An 18,544-nucleotide genomic window follows, 5' to 3' on the forward strand; every position below is an offset into this window, starting at 1 on the left:
TGTCCGCCGCGGTAAACGGGTTAGTAGTATGACTCTTAATGAAGGACTCCTCGGTTCCCCATGTGATGTAAAGTCCCTAAGGTATGACTCTCTTATGTCGTCCCCAACTCTTAGTTCACAGAGACCACCATCTTCATTAACTTAGACAATGGACACCTCCATATTCCCTGATTTATGCAGAATCATTGTCATGTCCGCCTTCTAATACAGATTTTGACAGCCCTTATCTTTATAGGACATGTGACATTGTCAATTTCTTCAATTAATGACATAGATACAACATCTAATGCTACATTCGTCTGGGTCAAATGTCTCCTCCGCACCATGTCAAGGTTAAACAATAACACATACAGACATATAACCAAAATAATGTTGTTGGAATTGACGTCCTTTTGCCTTATATGTTCATAAGGAAACATCTGGGATGCATACCTTGGTGCACATAATCTATGTCAGACATTCCTAAACTTACACCAGAAATTCTATTTTCGGGTAAGATTTAGTATATAAGTACTGCCACTTAACCAATTGTCAGGAGAGGTCCTTCGCCCAGATTATCACACAAGATTCTGCAAGAGACAGTCTCACCTGCTGTCAGCACACTTCGCACTTCGCAGATGATGCATCTCGCCTGAAGACTGAAGCTAAAAAAGCCAAGTTCTGGAGGAAGACCGACTGACTGCTATCGCAGCGGGTGTTTGCCCTTCGTGGAGAACACCGTCTTCACACCTCCACTGATAAAAACAGTCTTTGCTGTGAACAAGGTATGCAGTGCGTCTCTACTCCCTAAGAAACTCTAGACTGCAAGTTACTCTGCTTTTCATGGCCTCATAGTATAGCACATAGAAGCAGGCTTTAGGTTCTAGATGACATTTTAAATGACATGTTAGCAATACTGGAAATGTCTTTTTGCTGTTTTCATAATATTCTATGTGGTTGTTTTAGAAGTACTATGAAACAGATTGTTCCTGTAGTAATAAATACTTTTAACGTACAAGTGTTCCTTCTTTCTAGTACAGTGTATGTCATACTGTGAAGAACAAAATAAGGGTTGTTGCTGGTTCCACAGTGCATCTGATCCCTTTATGGGATTGTTAGTAACCCAAGAGCAATGTTTCTATATCAATTACACAACACTGAATAGTATCCTGCAGGGTTACAATAATTTGTCTTTTACATTAATCGCTGGTGCATTGAACCATGTTCACTTGTGTCACCTGTGGGTAGCAAAGCACACCTTGTAGAGTTACGCCAAAGTCGTACCTTACGCAAAACTAGGGCATAAAGGCATAGTAATATACCATAGTAATAGATATCAATACACTCTTGAAGAGGAATGTTGTGAGCATGACTTACCTCTCTCCAACGTATCCATTTAATCAAAATCTTTTCTCAGACACCAAATAAAACCGCTTCCCATTACAAACATATCAAATTGGTCTAGTAGAGCTTATAGCCTCTTAGGGCATTTCACTCATTCAAGATGAATATTTATCAAGTGCTTAATCAGTAAAGGGGGCGTGGCTTGGCCACCAACGGGAATGGACGCGTGAGCACGAAGCTCCGTGCCCACCTTCGCCTTTTATCCGGATTGACCTTGCCCTGATGTCCTTGGTGAGTCGGGAACGTTCACCAACCCCGGCGTGGACATTGTAGATCGGCCCGGAGCAGCGAAACCAGCTCGGCGGCGACGGGTCTGCGGACCGTCGGAGGGCTCCCGGAAGCGGCGCCGGGCATTTTCCTGCGGCCTGTGCGGCCGACCTCATCCCCGGCCTCGAGTAGCTGATTGGCCGTTTTGAGGTGGGGGCCTGCCGGTCTCCTCTTGCAGCGGAAGTCGGGACTCCGGGGTCACTCCTGGGAGGCGGCACTTGGTGGTAGGAGGACCTGAATCGCATCGGAAGCCTCTGTGGTGCCCTGCGGGGGAAGTGGCGAGCGGAGGAGGTGCCGCTTCTCCCCCTAGCAATGGAACCCGGCGGAAGAGATCACTATCATTCCTGCTGACTCCCGGTGACCGCAGGAGCCCCGACGGACTGGAGACCTTGGAGGCTGCGACCCTCAGGGAGGTGAGTGTGATCTGCTGTGTCGGAGGACCATCCCGGAGTGTGCAGCTGAGTAGTGCCTCTCACGTCCAAAGGCCGGGGTGCTAGGCGTAGCCCCTGGCCTGGCTGACGGAGGACCCGGGCTGGCCCTGCACTGGCGCAAATGCTGAGGGGGAAATCGACTGGCCAAGGGTGTCGGCAGGACCTGAGCGACGTGGAGGACCTAGAGGTAGCGGTGTCGCGGACGGCCTGAGGGCTTTTTGTGACGGCGCTGATCGCTTGCTGCGGCCTGCAAGGCCGCGTTCATCCTCGGCCTTGTGTGAGCGGGTGTTGGATCTGGCTTGAGGGCCGGTCGGCTGCCTCTGGCAACGGGAGTCGGAGCCCCAGTGGAGCGCTTGGGAGGTCGGAGCCTGAGGCTAGGAGGGATTTGGCGCACCCGGAAACCCGACGGTGCCTGGCTATGGAGGTGACCGGTTGAGGAGGCGCGGAGGTGGCGGGACCCGCGGTGCCCTTAGGTGTTGGCCCTCTTTGGATGGGGCGTTTTTGTGTGGGTGATCTTCCCTGACAGGAGAGTGGATTGCGGCCCCTCCTTGCATTGGGGCAGCGACATTACAGCTTGGATGGACCTGGCACACCCGCTGCCACACCTGGCTTGCCTTTGGTTCTGCTCCTAGAGGCGGTTCGGAGTTCTGGACCTTTCTTGTGGCATCTACCCTCGGGAACACGGCGAGGTTGGATGGACCCTGATGTGGAGGCCTTGGTGTTCTGCAGGACCGCAGAAATATTGGCAGGAGACCCGACCCCGGGAGTAGGACCATAGTTTGTACAGTGGAGACTACGAGCTGCCGACTTCAGTGAGTACCCCTAGTGGACCTACATCGGGGGACGCCTCGACAGAGACTGTACGCTGGGAGACGGCCGCCTCCATGGGAAAGCCGCGCCAGAAACCGCCTCCTGACCCCGCAGAGGAATTACCGAGCGCCCGGTAACTTGATTTAGCCAGTGACTCTACGGCGGGCCTCCAGCAGCGCCAGCTGGATCAGATACTGAAAGCCATAGCCGACACGAGGAAAGTCCTACATCACGACATCACTCAGGTATCCACGAGCCTGGGATTACTACGGGCAGACCACGGAAAGTTGGCAGACCGTGTCAAGCGGACTGAGGCTCGGTTGGATGTGCTGGAACCTGCCCACAAAGCGACGGAGACCACCCTGGGAGATTTGCAGAGGAGGGTACAGGTGCTGGAAAAGAGGGCTGAGGATGCGGAGGGACGCAACCGGCATAACAACATACGCGTGGTGGGCCTGCCCAAAACGTGGAAGGGACTGACATGGTGAGCTACCTTGAGACCTGGCTACGAGAGGTGGTTGTTCCTGAAGGGCTGACGCAATTTTACACGCTGGAGCGAGCTCACCGCGTCCCGACCCACCCCCCTGCACCTGGTCGGTCCCCTCGGCCGGTTGTTGCGCGCCTTCTACATTTCAGGAACAGGGACATTGTCTTACAGAGAGCACGGACGATGGGACATTACCAGGTGGACAATGCCCGAGTTTCCATCTACCCCGACTATTCCTTCGAGGTCCAACGACAGCGCTCCTCGTTCCTAGCAGTCAAGAAAGCTCTCCGGGATGAAGGTATCCGTTACTCCCTTTTGTTTCCAGCCCAACTACGGATCATGATGGACGGCAACTCCTCCTTCTACAGTACCCCTGAGGAAGTATGGGACTAGTTGGAGTCCTATAAGGCCGGGACAGACGCTCATCCAAGGACCGGGGGGAAGCAGGACATTGCACCGAACCTAGACGGAACAGGAGAAGCAGGAGACAACCGGCGGCTAGTCGAGTGCCCTCCTTATCGCAGACTGACTTGGAACGCAAGGAGGCCCTCAGAGCGGTCTCTACTATTTCCAGGGCAGTGGCGTCAACGTCAGCAGCGAACTCGGGCTCTCATAGGGGCTCAGAAGATGCGACATCCGAGGGCTCGAGAGGTGGTGATCCGACTCTGCCTCATGTCACACCAGGGACTGCGGATGGCCTTCTTGATGAGTGATCCCTGTACCTTTCTCACTGTGGTATAGTAAATAACTGTATGATTCATGATGTGGGGCGGGGGGTGGAATGTTCACTCCGTGGTAACCGAGATTTGATGGGCCAATGGTAACTATGCTTAGTGGGTCTTAACGTTGGCTGCCTGGGGGTGTGGGACGTCAGGGGAGTTATGTGGGAGGTCGGGTTACCAACTCAAACGAGACTCGCAGTCCACATTGTTGCGGTGCTGACACCCCCCCCTTCCCGATCTCACACTTGCTGGGAGACTCTGGTAGTTACCAGAGACTTTCTTCATTTGGGACTTTGAATTTGGATGGGTTCCTACAGTTCAGTGCCTGTTCTGGGGGTGGGTGGGAAGAGGGATTGTTGGGCTGTTTTGGGATTGGGGCTCCGGGGGAATGTCAGTGCGCCTGGGGTTTTACCAATGACTCGAACTGTATGTGTAACTTTGAATGGGGACCCTACCTGAACTAAAATGTGTAACTTGGAATGTACGGGGACTGAATTCCATGCTGAAGCGACACAAAGTGCATGCCTATCTTGTTCACAGAGGGATCCAAGTGGCTTTCATGCAAGAAACACATATTGACCAATCAGAGGGGCGGGCCTTGCAGCGCAGGTGGCGGGTCCAGCTGTTTTATACTACCTACTCGGCCTTTGCACTGGGAGTTTTAATCTGGGTGAGAGCAGGGGTTCTGTTTCAGCCCTTGGTGACATTGGTGGATCCTGATGGGAGGTTTGTGGCTGTGCAGGGCAGGCTTGACGGGAGGGATTTGACGCTTTGTAGTGTTTACGCCCCGAATGTAGAGCAATCTGCCTTCTTTGCACGACTATCGGGGAAGCTGGCGAAAGTTTTAGCGGGCACGGTCCTACTTGGAGGGGATTTTAACTCAGTGATGTGGAGTTAGACAGATCGCACCCACCACTAGCGCAGTCAGCAGTTTATAGGATAGCAAAGGGGAGACGGGATTGGCAATGTATGTGGGGATTGGTTGATGCATGGCGAACGTAGCACCCTACCGAGAGGGATTATTCCTTTTATTCCCCCCCACATGGTCTGCATGTCCGGCTTGACGGCATTCTATGCTCACCAGATGTTCAGAGTTTGGTCCGCCACAGCGAGTATTTGGCAAGAATGATCTCTGACCATAATCCTTGCTTGGTGGTGGTCCGGTGGACCCGGCAAAGCCAGGCTATTCCCACGTGGCGGTTGAACCCACTGGCATTGGAAGACTCGGCCTTTAAGGCCTTGGTACAAGACAGCGTGGAGGGCTATTTTACTGCAAATGAGGGCACGGCATCGAGTAGGGCCCTTGAGTGGGACGCCTTTAAGGCGGTGATTAGAGGGGTTTGTATCTCTGCCACGGCGGGGGCCCGCAAGACCCTCCTAGAGGATCTTGCACAGAGCGAGGATCGGTTGCGTTCCGCGGAGCGGGCTAGCCATGGAAATCCCGAGGCTCACGGGGCCGTTTCGGCTGCTCGTGAGGAGGTCGCGACATGATGGAAAGGCTCCGCTGCTTCGACCATAAGGAATTTCTTGTTCGGGCTCATGCTGAGCGCGACAAGGTGGGCTCCCTACTGGCTTGGCTGGCCAATCCCGCGGCTCGTGGCACCCCGATCTTGACCTTATCCACGGCGGAGGGGCGCTTGGTCTATACCCAGACAGAGATCAACACCCAGTTCTTCGAGTATTATGAACGCCTGTACAGGAGCATGATGCCAAGTGCGCCTGAAGAACTTGATGACTTCCTACGTGCGGCACAGCTGCCGCGTCTCGATCCGGACCAAGTGGACCGGTTAGGTGGGGAGATTTCCGTGGGGGAGATACGCACGGCCATTAAACACATGGCTTGCCGCAAAACCCCTGGCATGGATGGCCTGCCGATTGGGTTTTACGCGGCTTATGTGGATGCATTGACCCCGCGGTTGCATGCTGTTTTTAGGGAGGCCTGGGATACCGGGGTTCTACCCGCGACCGCCAGGGAGGCCATCATAATACCCTTATTGAAGCGAGGGGGGGACACCAGCTCTCGTTCGGCCTATTGCCCGCTATCTATGCTCGCGACTGACTATAAAATCCTGAGTAAGATCCTCGCGACGCGACTTCTTGCTCATATGCGAGCTTTGGTACACCCGGATCAGGCGGGCTTCATTCCCCAGCGCACCACTGCTACTTGTTTACGCCAACTGCTGCGGGTCATGGGGGGTAGTTTCGGAGAGCCCCCGGAGGCCAATGTGTTCTCGGTTGACATCGAAAAGGCCTTCGGCAGTGTGGAGTGGCCATACATGTTCCGGGTTTTAGAGGCGTTTGGATTGGGAGAGCAGTTTGTGAAATGGACTGCCTTGCTCTATAATGCAGCCGCGGCTAGAGTAAAAATGGGAGCCACAATATCGGCTGCATACCAGGTTGGTTGTGGGACGCGCCAGGGGTGTTCGCTATCCCCCCTGTTGTTTGCGTTGGCCATTGAGCCGCTGGCAGCTCACGCTCGGATGGGACGGACTTATGAGGGCCTGGCGCTGAGGGGCGAGTCCCATTACATCTCTTTATACGCAGATGATTTGCTGATGTTTTTGGCGAATTCCGGCGGCTCGCTTCATGGAGCCAAACGCCTCCTTCTTGACTTTGGCAGCCTCTCGGGACTGCGGGTCAATTGGGGGAATTCCTCCCTTTTCCCAGTGACCCCGAGGGAGAGTGAACCCCAGATGGAGGGGAACCTTCGCTGGGAACACCGTTGCCTCCCCTATTTGGGCACTCATGTCTATCACTCTCAATTAGACTTGTTGGAGGGCAACGTAAATAGGGCGATCAGGAACTTACAGAGTTCCATGGGATTCTGGCGTGCCCTGCCTCAATTAGCAGCGGGACGGGTGGCATTGCTGAAAATGGTTGCTCTTCCTCATTTGTTGTACTTGTTCCGCATCCTACCAGTATGGATACCGGTGTCGATCTTTCGCAAACTCCGATCCTTAACCACGGGGGTCATCTGGGGATCAGGCAGGCGTTGTGTCGCTCTGACCACTTTGATGCGCCCCAGGGCTGATTGGGGGTTGGCAGTCCCGGATTTCGAATGGTACTACCTGGCGGCGCAGCTACAATGGCTTACTCAAGCAGTAGCACGAGAGTTTCGTGGGCCGGAGGGGCCGCAGGACAGACTGTTTCCTAGACACGTCATCTGTTTCATAATATTGGGCCAGAAGATTGATTTAGCCCAACTCACTCTTGAGGAGCGCACTCTCCGTCTTTGTTGGCTTCGAAGTCACAAGCGCTCAGGGACCGTTCACCCGTATGCCCCGGAGATTCCTTTGGGGATGTGTACGGCCCTTCCGCATGGTGGTGATTGGTCGGCGATGGCAACCTGGGAGGAACTGGGGCTGCATATGATTGGGGAACTCTATGGCGATGGGGCGCTGCTGACTTTCCAGGAGTTGCAAGACACCTATGGCCTCCTGAGGGGGGATTACTTGCTGCATGCCGCCCTAGTGGCCAGTATTCAGAAACACTGGAGTAGAGGGCACACCGAGCCGCCGACTTCCCTGGGTTGCCAATATGTGGTTATGGCAGCTGGTACTTTCAAGGCCGTTACTTGCCTTTACCGGAGGCTCTCGAAGGGAGCCATGTTGCCCCTGGATGGGCTGCGAGTCAAATGGGAATTGGATATTGGGAGACCCATCCCCGAGACGACATGGCCTCAGTTGGTTTGGCGCGCCTGGAAGGGTACGCGGAATGCCAGGTTCCAGTTAGTCCCGTTTTTCACGCTTCATCGAGCGTATTTGACACCTGTTAAGATTTCACAATACTTTGGGGGCACCACATCACTCTGTCCGAGATGTAGGACGGATGGGGCTGATTTCGCTCATATGTTTTGGTCTTGCACGGGACTGACTGGTTACTGGAGTGCGGTGGTGGCTTGTCTGAATGCTGTCACGGACCGGCAGATAGAGGTGTACATGGGCGCCTGCTTGTTGCTCTGGTTTCCTCACACCCCCCGAACGAAAGTCACTAGCAAGTTCTATGACCTGGGCTTGATTTTGGCTAAGAGGGAACTCACCATGCACTGGAAATCGAGCCAGGGCCCTAGTTATTTACGATGGAAAACTACTCTTCTGCGCTGGGCAGGGGTTGAGAGCACACTCCGACTGCAACAGGCCAGGCGCTTAGATAATGACAAAGCCTTAGATGTAGCCAGAGCATGGGAGGCATTGGTGACAGCGCTTCAGCGACCAGAGGATAGTTTAAGTGAGGAAGAGGAGGAGGATCTGGCATAGGGCTGGCAATCGGGTGGGTAGATCACTACCAAAGAAGACACAATGATGGCGCACGAATAGAGTGGATATTGGGAAAGCTGTCCCCCTAACACTAACTGGCATGACGAAAGACACTAATGGATGGAGGGTACCTACTAATGCTGAATTTGTCTAAGTTGGTTGCAGGCGCACTGACAGGGGTGGGGGGGACCGAAGGGGGGAGGGAGCAGGGGGGCTTATTACATAAAAAGGCATGAGTACCATTGACTGTGATACAATCTGGAGCTGACAAATACTGAAGTAATATGTTAAATGATGTTCCTCTTGGATATGACTGCCAATAAAAACTTTGTTTACAAAAAAAAAGTGCTTAATCAGTAAAAACAAAATAAGTGATGGGCTCAAAGTTTTGCTCAGAAGCCCGAGGCTGTCGCTAAATACGAATGCAATAGCTGCATAGTCTTGATTTCACCTCATGCTCTTTACTCCATCACCAAATACACTTGGCCCCTTTATCGAACACTTTAAAAAAAATGGTGTCACTGCTTTCTCCATTTGGCCCTTTTTTCCTTCATTCTCTTTCTCGTTTGTGTATTTTTCTCACTCATGCTCCGGGTCAAAGTCTATGTGCCGGTTCCAAAAACTGAGGGCGGGGGGGTTCAACCTATATCCACCAAATCAAATTAAGCTCTGGATTTATCCATCCAGAATGCAGGACTTCAAGATCTAGGTACAAAGCTCAGAGATGCAATATCCTCATGAAGGACTCTCTCCTGAATCCTGGTCACAAGGTTTGGTTTGGTGGTCTGACAGCAGAGTTTGGGCCCAAGGAATCAATGACTTTGAGGCATCTGCCATTATGAATTTCTAAAAGCCCCAATTGAGTATTAAATTGGGGGAAGGTTTAGAGACATTTTTCCATTAGGTTTATGCAACTACTTGATACAAAGAGCCCTAAACACAAAGGTAAATGCACATATGAATAAATCTACACATGTAAATTTACTCTAACACTTTGTAATAAGTAGTCTATTTTTGTCTATTTACCATTTACAAGTAATAATTTACTAGAAATTGAAGATTTCCATATCTTGGGTGGAGCCTAATTTACAAGTATAAAGTAACTGCTAGTAAGTTTTCACTCATAGGTGGAGGAAGCGGGAGGATCTTCCTTTGGTAAAGAATACAGTAATTGTAAAAAGTTAATCAACTTAAAAAAAGTATTTTAAACATAGTTGTGTGTTAGTTATTAATAGAAAGTATTAAATGTCTTAATTAATGGATCAATGTTTAAAAAATAAATTTATATATTTATTATAATTTATAAATGTAAAACAATAAAAAATGTACACCACTACTAACTTAATTTTGTATTAAATATTTAATTAATTGAACTATATTAAATTAAATAAAACTCATTATTTTAAAGATGTATTTATGAAAAGTTCCCATCTATTGAAAAATTATTATATTTATTTATTATGTATTACAAGTTACCAAACGATATGTGTAGAAATAATATAATCTTGAGTAATTAATTATTTAAAAAATAAAGCTGTATTTATTATTAAATTAAAAAAGGTTATTAAATATATTAAAATAAAATATGAATTATATATATATATGTGTATATATATATATATATATATATATATATGTGTGCATATATATATATATATTCACTGAAAAAAACATAGGTTTCAGGCCTTATATAGTTAGGAATTAGCATTTAAAAAACCTTTGAAATTCACTGAAAAAAACATAGGTTTCAGGCCTTATATAGTTAGGAATTAGCATTTAAAAAACCTTTGAAATTCACTGAAAAAAACATAGGTTTCAGGCCTTATATAGTTAGGAATCAGCATTTAAAAAACCTTTGAAATTCACTAAAAAAAACATAGGTATCAGGCCTTATATAGTTAGGAATTAGCATTTTAAAAAACCTTTGAAATTCACTGAAAAAACCATAGGTTTCAGGAGTTATATAGTTAGGAATTAGTTTTTAAAAAACCTTTGAAATTCACTCAGAAAACTATAAGTTTTAGTGGTGTTATAGTTAGCTGGACATTTTACTCATACAAAACCAATGAAATTGCTCCTATATAGTTAGTTGTACTAACTATATTTCGCGCACCCGCAATCCACTGCTGATGATGTCACATATTAGATCATTCATGACATGGTCAGTGACATCACTGATGACATCTCAAATGACATCACTGATTACATCACTGATGACATCATCCAGTGAATGTGGTTTGCTTCGTTATTTAAATATGCATTATATATATATAGCAATTTACATTGAAGAATGAGTGGATATATATATAAATAAATATTTGGATGGAGGATTTAGTAGCAGTGTAATTGACTGTTTACTTGACCAATTTATAATGTCTCACTAAATATAGTGGATAGTGACGAAACTGTGTGAATATCTGTATCACTTTGTCAGTTGTTGTGTAAACTGATTCTACAGTTGGTTACTAGCTATGTGAAAGTCTATATTAGTTATTGATTAGTTAACTGAGTATTTGTATGGGAGTGTGAAAATGTGTGTGGTTCGGTGGGGGGGGTGTGACTGTCCAAAGATGTGTGAATAATTGATTCAGTAGATATATGAAGTTAAAACTGCATGTTCTAACAGTTTGGGTGAGGGAATCTCTTTATGGGTGTGGTGATGGGCAAATATATTTCTCAAAGGTACAGGTCCAACAAACTAGAAAAATAAAAGGCAGTGTATGTGTCAGTTGTTGTATATAAATAAGTATACATAAGACACAATGATTGTGTGAGTGAATGTATGGATAACTGTATACTTGTAATAATGATTTTATAATTCACTAAGTATGACTTACTATCTAAATGAATAGAAGAAGTGGTGTTTGTATAAGTGTTTTGCTAAGTAAATATGTAAGTATGATCCATTGTTTGCATAAGTGAGTAGGATGACTTCATATGTGAATAGGATGCGTGCTGTTGTTTAATGTCGATATAGATGTATAAGTATTTTTGATAGTGTTCTATTGTTCATTGACAGCATGTATGAGTGAATCCATAGGTAAGTGATTAGATGTGTGTATACATCTATGAATCACTGAGTGGATTTTTAGATACTTGTATTGCTGTGACAATGGATTTAAATATGATACTCTGTATTTTACAAACAGTGATGAAAAATTGTAATAGTGCATGAAAAGGTGTATGTGATTGTCACGTGGATGATGTCATCAGTGATGTCATCAGTGATGTCATTTGAGATGTCATCAGTGATGTCACTGACCATGTCATGAATGATCTAATATGTGACATCATCAGCAGTGGATTGCGGGTGCGCGAAATATAGTTAGTACAACTAACTATATAGGAGCAATTTCATTGGTTTTGTATGAGTAAAATGTCCAGCTAACTATAACACCACTAAAACTTATAGTTTTTTGAGTGAATTTCAAAGGTTTTTTAAAAACGATTCCTAACTATATAACTCCTGAAACCTATGGTTTTTTCAGTGAATTTCAAAGGTTTTTTTAAATGCTAATTCCTAACTATATAAGGCCTGAAACCTATGGTTTTTTCAGTGAATTTCAAAGGTTTTTTAAATGCTGATTCCTAACTATATAAGGCCTGAAACCTATGTTTTTTTCAGTGAATTTCAAAGGTTTTTTAAATGCTAATTCCTAACTATATAAGGCCTGAAACCTATGGTTTTTTCAGTGAATTTCAAAGGTTTTTTAAAAGCTAATTCCTAACTATATAAGGCCTGAAACCTATGGTTTTTCAGTTTTTTTTTTAAATTGATTGGTTAACTGGCTTATTAAGTGTATCTTAGTGAATACATATATTAGCGAGTAATGTTTAAATATTTAAATATATGCATGAGTGATGTAATAATATGTGACGTCATCAGCAGTGCATTGCAGACGTGCAAGTTATAGTGAGTCCAACTAACTATAACGTGGGAATTTCAATGGTTTTATGCGAGTAAAATTTCCAGCTAACTATAACTGGTGTGAAACCTATGGTTTTTTCAGTGAATTTCAAAGGTTTTTTAAATGCTAATTCCTAACTATAACTGGTGTGTAACCTATGGTTTTTTCAGTGAATATATATATATATAAAATTTCTATGGCAAAATGAAATCCCTCATTTTGTTCCTTTTCAAATTAAATGTATTAAGTGTTACCACTTTATTCCAATCAAGATGACTTCAGGTGTGCCATACTTTTGTCATAAGTAAGACTGTTAGCGTTCTAGTTGTTCTTTAGAACACTCTGGGACATTCTGTCATTGGGCTATAGTTGGGCTACATCTGGCTGATATTTGGGCTACATTTGGGCTCTTTTGTCTCTGGTGGCCATCTTGGGAGACTGCATATCAGAATTTTTTTAATGAAATATAAGAGGATTTGAGAAGTCACTCAAAATGTGCCCTAATTTTTCTTTCTTCAGCACTAATCATAATTTCTATGGCAAAATGAACCCCCTCATTTTGTTCCTTTGCAAATTAAATGTTTTAAGTGTTAACACTTTATTCCAATTAAGATGACTACAGGTGTGCCATACTTTTGTCATAAGTAAGACTGTTAGCGCTCTAGTTGTTCTTTAGAACACTCTGGGACATTCTGTCATTGGGCTATAGTTGGGCTACATCTGGCTGATATTTGTGCTACATTTGTTTTTTTGTCTCTGGTGGCCATCTTTGGGCTACATTGGGCTACATTTGGGCTCTAACATATATATAGCCCAATGTAGCCCAATATATATTTTTTCAAAGTTAATTTTCGTAAAAACCACTGGAGCACATATCTTGAGACATAGCAAAGGCACATCGGGCTACCAGTCCCTACAATTTTGCCAAGTTTGGTGGAAAACCATTCAGCCGTTCGGGCTAAAAGTGAGTCCAACCGCCCTATGGAAATTAACATGGGGAAAACACGTTTTGGGACCCCCTTTTATCTCGGCCCCCGCTAGACGAATCCCCCCCAAACTTTCAGGGAAGGAGCGGAGCGCCGCGAGGCAAAGTTAAGGAAAATTTCAGGAAGATTCCTCAACCGGCGCCAAAGTTATTCCCAATAGAATGTTGCGATTTCCCTATGGAAAACAATCCTAACTATATATACCTAGTGGCTATCGCCAGTAGGTAATATATATATATATATATATATATATGTATATATCACGCAAAAATGATAACCTCAAAGCACCCCTCCAACAACCTACTTAAGGAACTAAACTAAAGATGACTTATAGCGCACAATGAGGCACAACCTACTTAAGGATTATTGACATACTCACCTAAAAACTACAGCTACCAGCAATCCTGGCTGCAAAGCAATTAGAGCCACGCCCACTCAGGACGGCCTTGATTTAAATAAACCGCATTTGAATCAATTTGGTGAGTTGCTGTGCCCGTGTGTGAATGTCCATGAGGAGGGGGCGTGTTCCCCCCGAAACGCGTCGGACTTCAGTCAAATTTCTGTGGAGGGAGGCTGTGGGGATTTCGGGAGCAAGCAAAGTCCGGAGGGACTGATGTGCAGTGGTGAGCCCTCTCGAAGCGCCTGGCGCATTTGCTTTTGAATATATATATATATATATTTATATATATATATACATATATATATATATATATATATATGTGTGCATATATATATATATATATTCACTGAAAAAAACATAGGTTTCAGGCCTTATATAGTTAGGAATTAGCATTTAAAAAACCTTTGAAATTCACTGAAAAAAACATAGGTTTCAGGCCTTATATAGTTAGGAATCAGCATTTAAAAAACCTTTGAAATTCACTAAAAAAAACATAGGTATCAGGCCTTATATAGTTAGGAATTAGCATTTAAAAAAACCTTTGAAATTCACTGAAAAAACCATAGGTTTCAGGAGTTATATAGTTAGGAATTAGTTTTTAAAAAACCTTTGAAATTCACTCAGAAAACTATAAGTTTTAGTGGTGTTATAGTTAGCTGGACATTTTACTCATACAAAACCAATGAAATTGCTCCTATATAGTTAGTTGTACTAACTATATTTCGCGCACCCGCAATCCACTGCTGATGATGTCACATATTAGATCATTCATGACATGGTCAGTGACATCACTGATGACATCTCAAATGACATCACTGATTACATCACTGATGACATCATCCAGTGAATGTGGTTTGCTTCGTTATTTAAATATGCATTATATATATATAGCAATTTAAATTGAAGAATGAATGGATATATATATAAATAAATATTTGGATGGAGGATTTAGTAGCAGTGTAATTGACTGTTTACTTGACCAATTTATAATGTCTCACTAAATATAGTGGATAGTGACGAAACTGTGTGAATATCTGTATCACTTTGTCAGTTGTTGTGTAAACTGATTCTACAGTTGGTTACTAGCTATGTGAAAGTCTATATTAGTTATTGATTAGTTAACTGAGTATTTGTATGGGAGTGTGAAAATGTGTGTGGTTCGGTGCGGGGGGGTGTGACTGTCCAAAGATGTGTGAATAATTGATTCAGTAGATATATGAAGTTAAAACTGCATGTTCTAACAGTTTGGGTGAGGGAATCTCTTTATGGGTGTGGTGATGGGCAAATATATTTCTCAAAGGTACAGGTCCAACAAACTAGAAAAATAAAAGGCAGTGTATGTGTCAGTTGTTGTATATAAATAAGTATACATAAGACACAATGATTGTGTGAGTGAATGTATGGATAACTGTATACTTGTAATAATGATTTTATAATTCACTAAGTATGACTTACTATCTAAATGAATAGAAGAAGTGGTGTTTGTATAAGTGTTTTGCTAAGTAAATATGTAAGTATGATCCATTGTTTGCATAAGTGAGTAGGATGACTTCATATGTGAATAGGATGCGTGCTGTTGTTTAATGTCGATATAGATGTATAAGTATTTTTGATAGTGTTCTATTGTTCATTGACAGCATGTATGAGTGAATCCATAGGTAAGTGATTAGATGTGTGTATACATCTATGAATCACTGAGTGGATTTTTAGATACTTGTATTGCTGTGACAATGGATTTAAATATGATACTCTGTATTTTACAAACAGTGATGAAAAATTGTAATAGTGTATGAAAAGGTGTATGTGATTGTCACGTGGATGATGTCATCAGTGATGTCATCAGTGATGTCATTTGAGATGTCATCAGTGATGTCACTGACCATGTCATGAATGATCTAATATGTGACATCATCAGCAGTGGATTGCGGGTGCGCGAAATATAGTTAGTACAACTAACTATATAGGAGCAATTTCATTGGTTTTGTATGAGTAAAATGTCCAGCTAACTATAACACCACTAAAACTTATAGTTTTTTGAGTGAATTTCAAAGGTTTTTTAAAAACGAATTCCTAACTATATAACTCCTGAAACCTATGGTTTTTTCAGTGAATTTCAAAGGTTTTTTTAAATGCTAATTCCTAACTATATAAGGCCTGAAACCTATGGTTTTTTCAGTGAATTTCAAAGGTTTTTTAAATGCTGATTCCTAACTATATAAGGCCTGAAACCTATGTTTTTTTCAGTGAATTTCAAAGGTTTTTTAAATGCTAATTCCTAACTATATAAGGCCTGAAACCTATGGTTTTTTCAGTGAATTTCAAAGGTTTTTTAAAAGCTAATTCCTAACTATATAAGGCCTGAAACCTATGGTTTTTCAGGTTTTTTTTTAAATTGATTGGTTAACTGGCTTATTAAGTGTATCTTAGTGAATACATATATTAGCGAGTAATGTTTAAATATTTAAATATATGCATGAGTGATGTAATAATATGTGACGTCATCAGCAGTGCATTGCAGACGTGCAAGTTATAGTGAGTCCAACTAACTATAACATGGGAATTTCAATGGTTTTATGCGAGTAAAATTTCCAGCTAACTATAACTGGTGTGAAACCTATGGTTTTTTCAGTGAATTTCAAAGGTTTTTTAAATGCTAATTCCTAACTATAACTGGTGTGTAACCTATGGTTTTTTCAGTGAATATATATATATATAAAATTTCTATGGCAAAATGAAATCCCTCATTTTGTTCCTTTTCAAATTAAATGTATTAAGTGTTACCACTTTATTCCAATCAAGATGACTTCAGGTGTGCCATACTTTTGTCATAAGTAAGACTGTTAGCGTTCTAGTTGTTCTTTAGAACACTCTGGGACATTCTGTCATTGGGCTATAGTTGGGCTACATCTGGCTGATATTTGGGCTCTTTTGTCTCTGGTGGCCATCTTGGGAGACTGCATATCAGAATTTTTTTAATGAAATATAAGAGGATTTGAGAAGTCACTCAAAATGTGCCCTAATTTTTCTTTCTTCAGCACTAATCATAATTTCTATGGCAAAATGAACCCCCTCATTTTGTTCCTTTGCAAATTAAATGTTTTAAGTGTTAACACTTTATTCCAATTAAGATGACTTCAGGTGTGCCATACTTTTGTCATAAGTAAGACTGTTAGCGCTCTAGTTGTTCTTTAGAACACTCTGGGACATTCTGTCATTGGGCTATAGTTGGGCTACATCTGGCTGATATTTGTGCTACATTTGTTTTTTTGTCTCTGGTGGCCATCTTTGGGCTACATTGGGCTACATTTGGGCTCTAACATATATATAGCCCAATGTAGCCCAATATATATTTTTTCAAAGTTAATTTTCATAAAAACCACTGGAGCACATATCTTGAGACATAGCAAAGGCACATCGGGCTACCAGTCCCTACAATTTTGCCAAGTTTGGTGGAAAACCATTCAGCCGTTCGGGCTAAAAGTGAGTCCAACCGCCCTATGGAAATTAACATGGGGAAAACACGTTTTGGGACCCCCTTTTATCTCGGCCCCCGCTAGACGAATCCCCCCCAAACTTTCAGGGAAGGAGCGGAGCGCCGCGAGGCAAAGTTAAGGAAAATTTCAGGAAGATTCCTCAACCGGCGCCAAAGTTATTCCCAATAGAATGTTGCGATTTCCCTATGGAAAACAATCCTAACTATATATACCTACTGGCTATCGCCAGTAGGTAATATATATATATATATATATGTATATATCACGCAAAAATGATAACCTCAAAGCACCCCTCCAACAACCTACTTAAGGAACTAAACTAAAGATGACTTATAGCGCACAATGAGGCACAACCTACTTAAGGATTATTGACATACTCACCTAAAAACTACAGCTACCAGCAATCCTGGCTGCAAAGCAATTAGAGCCACGCCCACTCAGGACGGCCTTGATTTAAATAAACCGCATTTGAATCAATTTGGTGAGTTGCTGTGCCCGTGTGTGAATGTCCATGAGGAGGGGGCGTGTTCGCCCCGAAACGCGTCGGACTTCAGTCAAATTTCTGTGGAGGGAGGCTGTGGGGATTTCGGGAGCAAGCAAAGTCCGGAGGGACTGATGTGCAGTGGTGAGCCCTCTCGAAGCGCCTGGCGCATTTGCTTTTGAATATATATATATATATATATATACATATATATATATATATATATATATATATATATATATATGTAAATATATATATATACACACTGTTTAGAAGTTGAGCAAACGGAAACCTACTATAGGGAACAATGACGCTCGCCAAAGGGACTACAAATCCCATCATGCTACTAAAATGTACTATACAAGAACTTACTAAATTGCATGCCAATCAAAATAAAAGAAAGCATTTCCATTTCAAGCATCAGAAAGCCCGCCTATGAATAAGATGCCGCCCTGCATTGAAATGCGTCAGGAGGCGCAGAGAGAATGATTGGAATGCTGTGAGGAGCGTTTATGAAGCCAGATGGCAGGCTTTCAGCCGAGTGACCTCCCAAGCTCTAGGGCGACTGTGTAATAAAAAAATAAATAAAAATAACTACCCTTTTTAGAAAACCTACAGCAGGTTACACATTACTCCACGCAACAAGTGCACACCCCCCACATCTAATAAGAAGTATACCTTATGGGGAGATGCTTCGTATCCGACGTATATGTGGTGACCCATTGGATTGGAGAAACAAATGGAGAGCTGTGCCAGGTTTTTAGATGAGGGTACAGCCCCAGAGTAGTGGAAGCAGCGACGAGAAAATCTCAATTAAAATCAAGAGAAAATCTTCTTACATATAAAGCTAAGAATCTTCAGGGGTTGAAAAGGATAAGGCTGAACCGGTTCGACTGATATTGACCTATTCCAAACAGGA

The sequence above is a fragment of the Lissotriton helveticus genome, chromosome 5_1 (assembly GCF_964261635.1).
Source record: "Lissotriton helveticus chromosome 5_1, aLisHel1.1, whole genome shotgun sequence".
NCBI classification, from domain to species: Eukaryota; Metazoa; Chordata; class Amphibia; order Caudata; family Salamandridae; genus Lissotriton; species Lissotriton helveticus.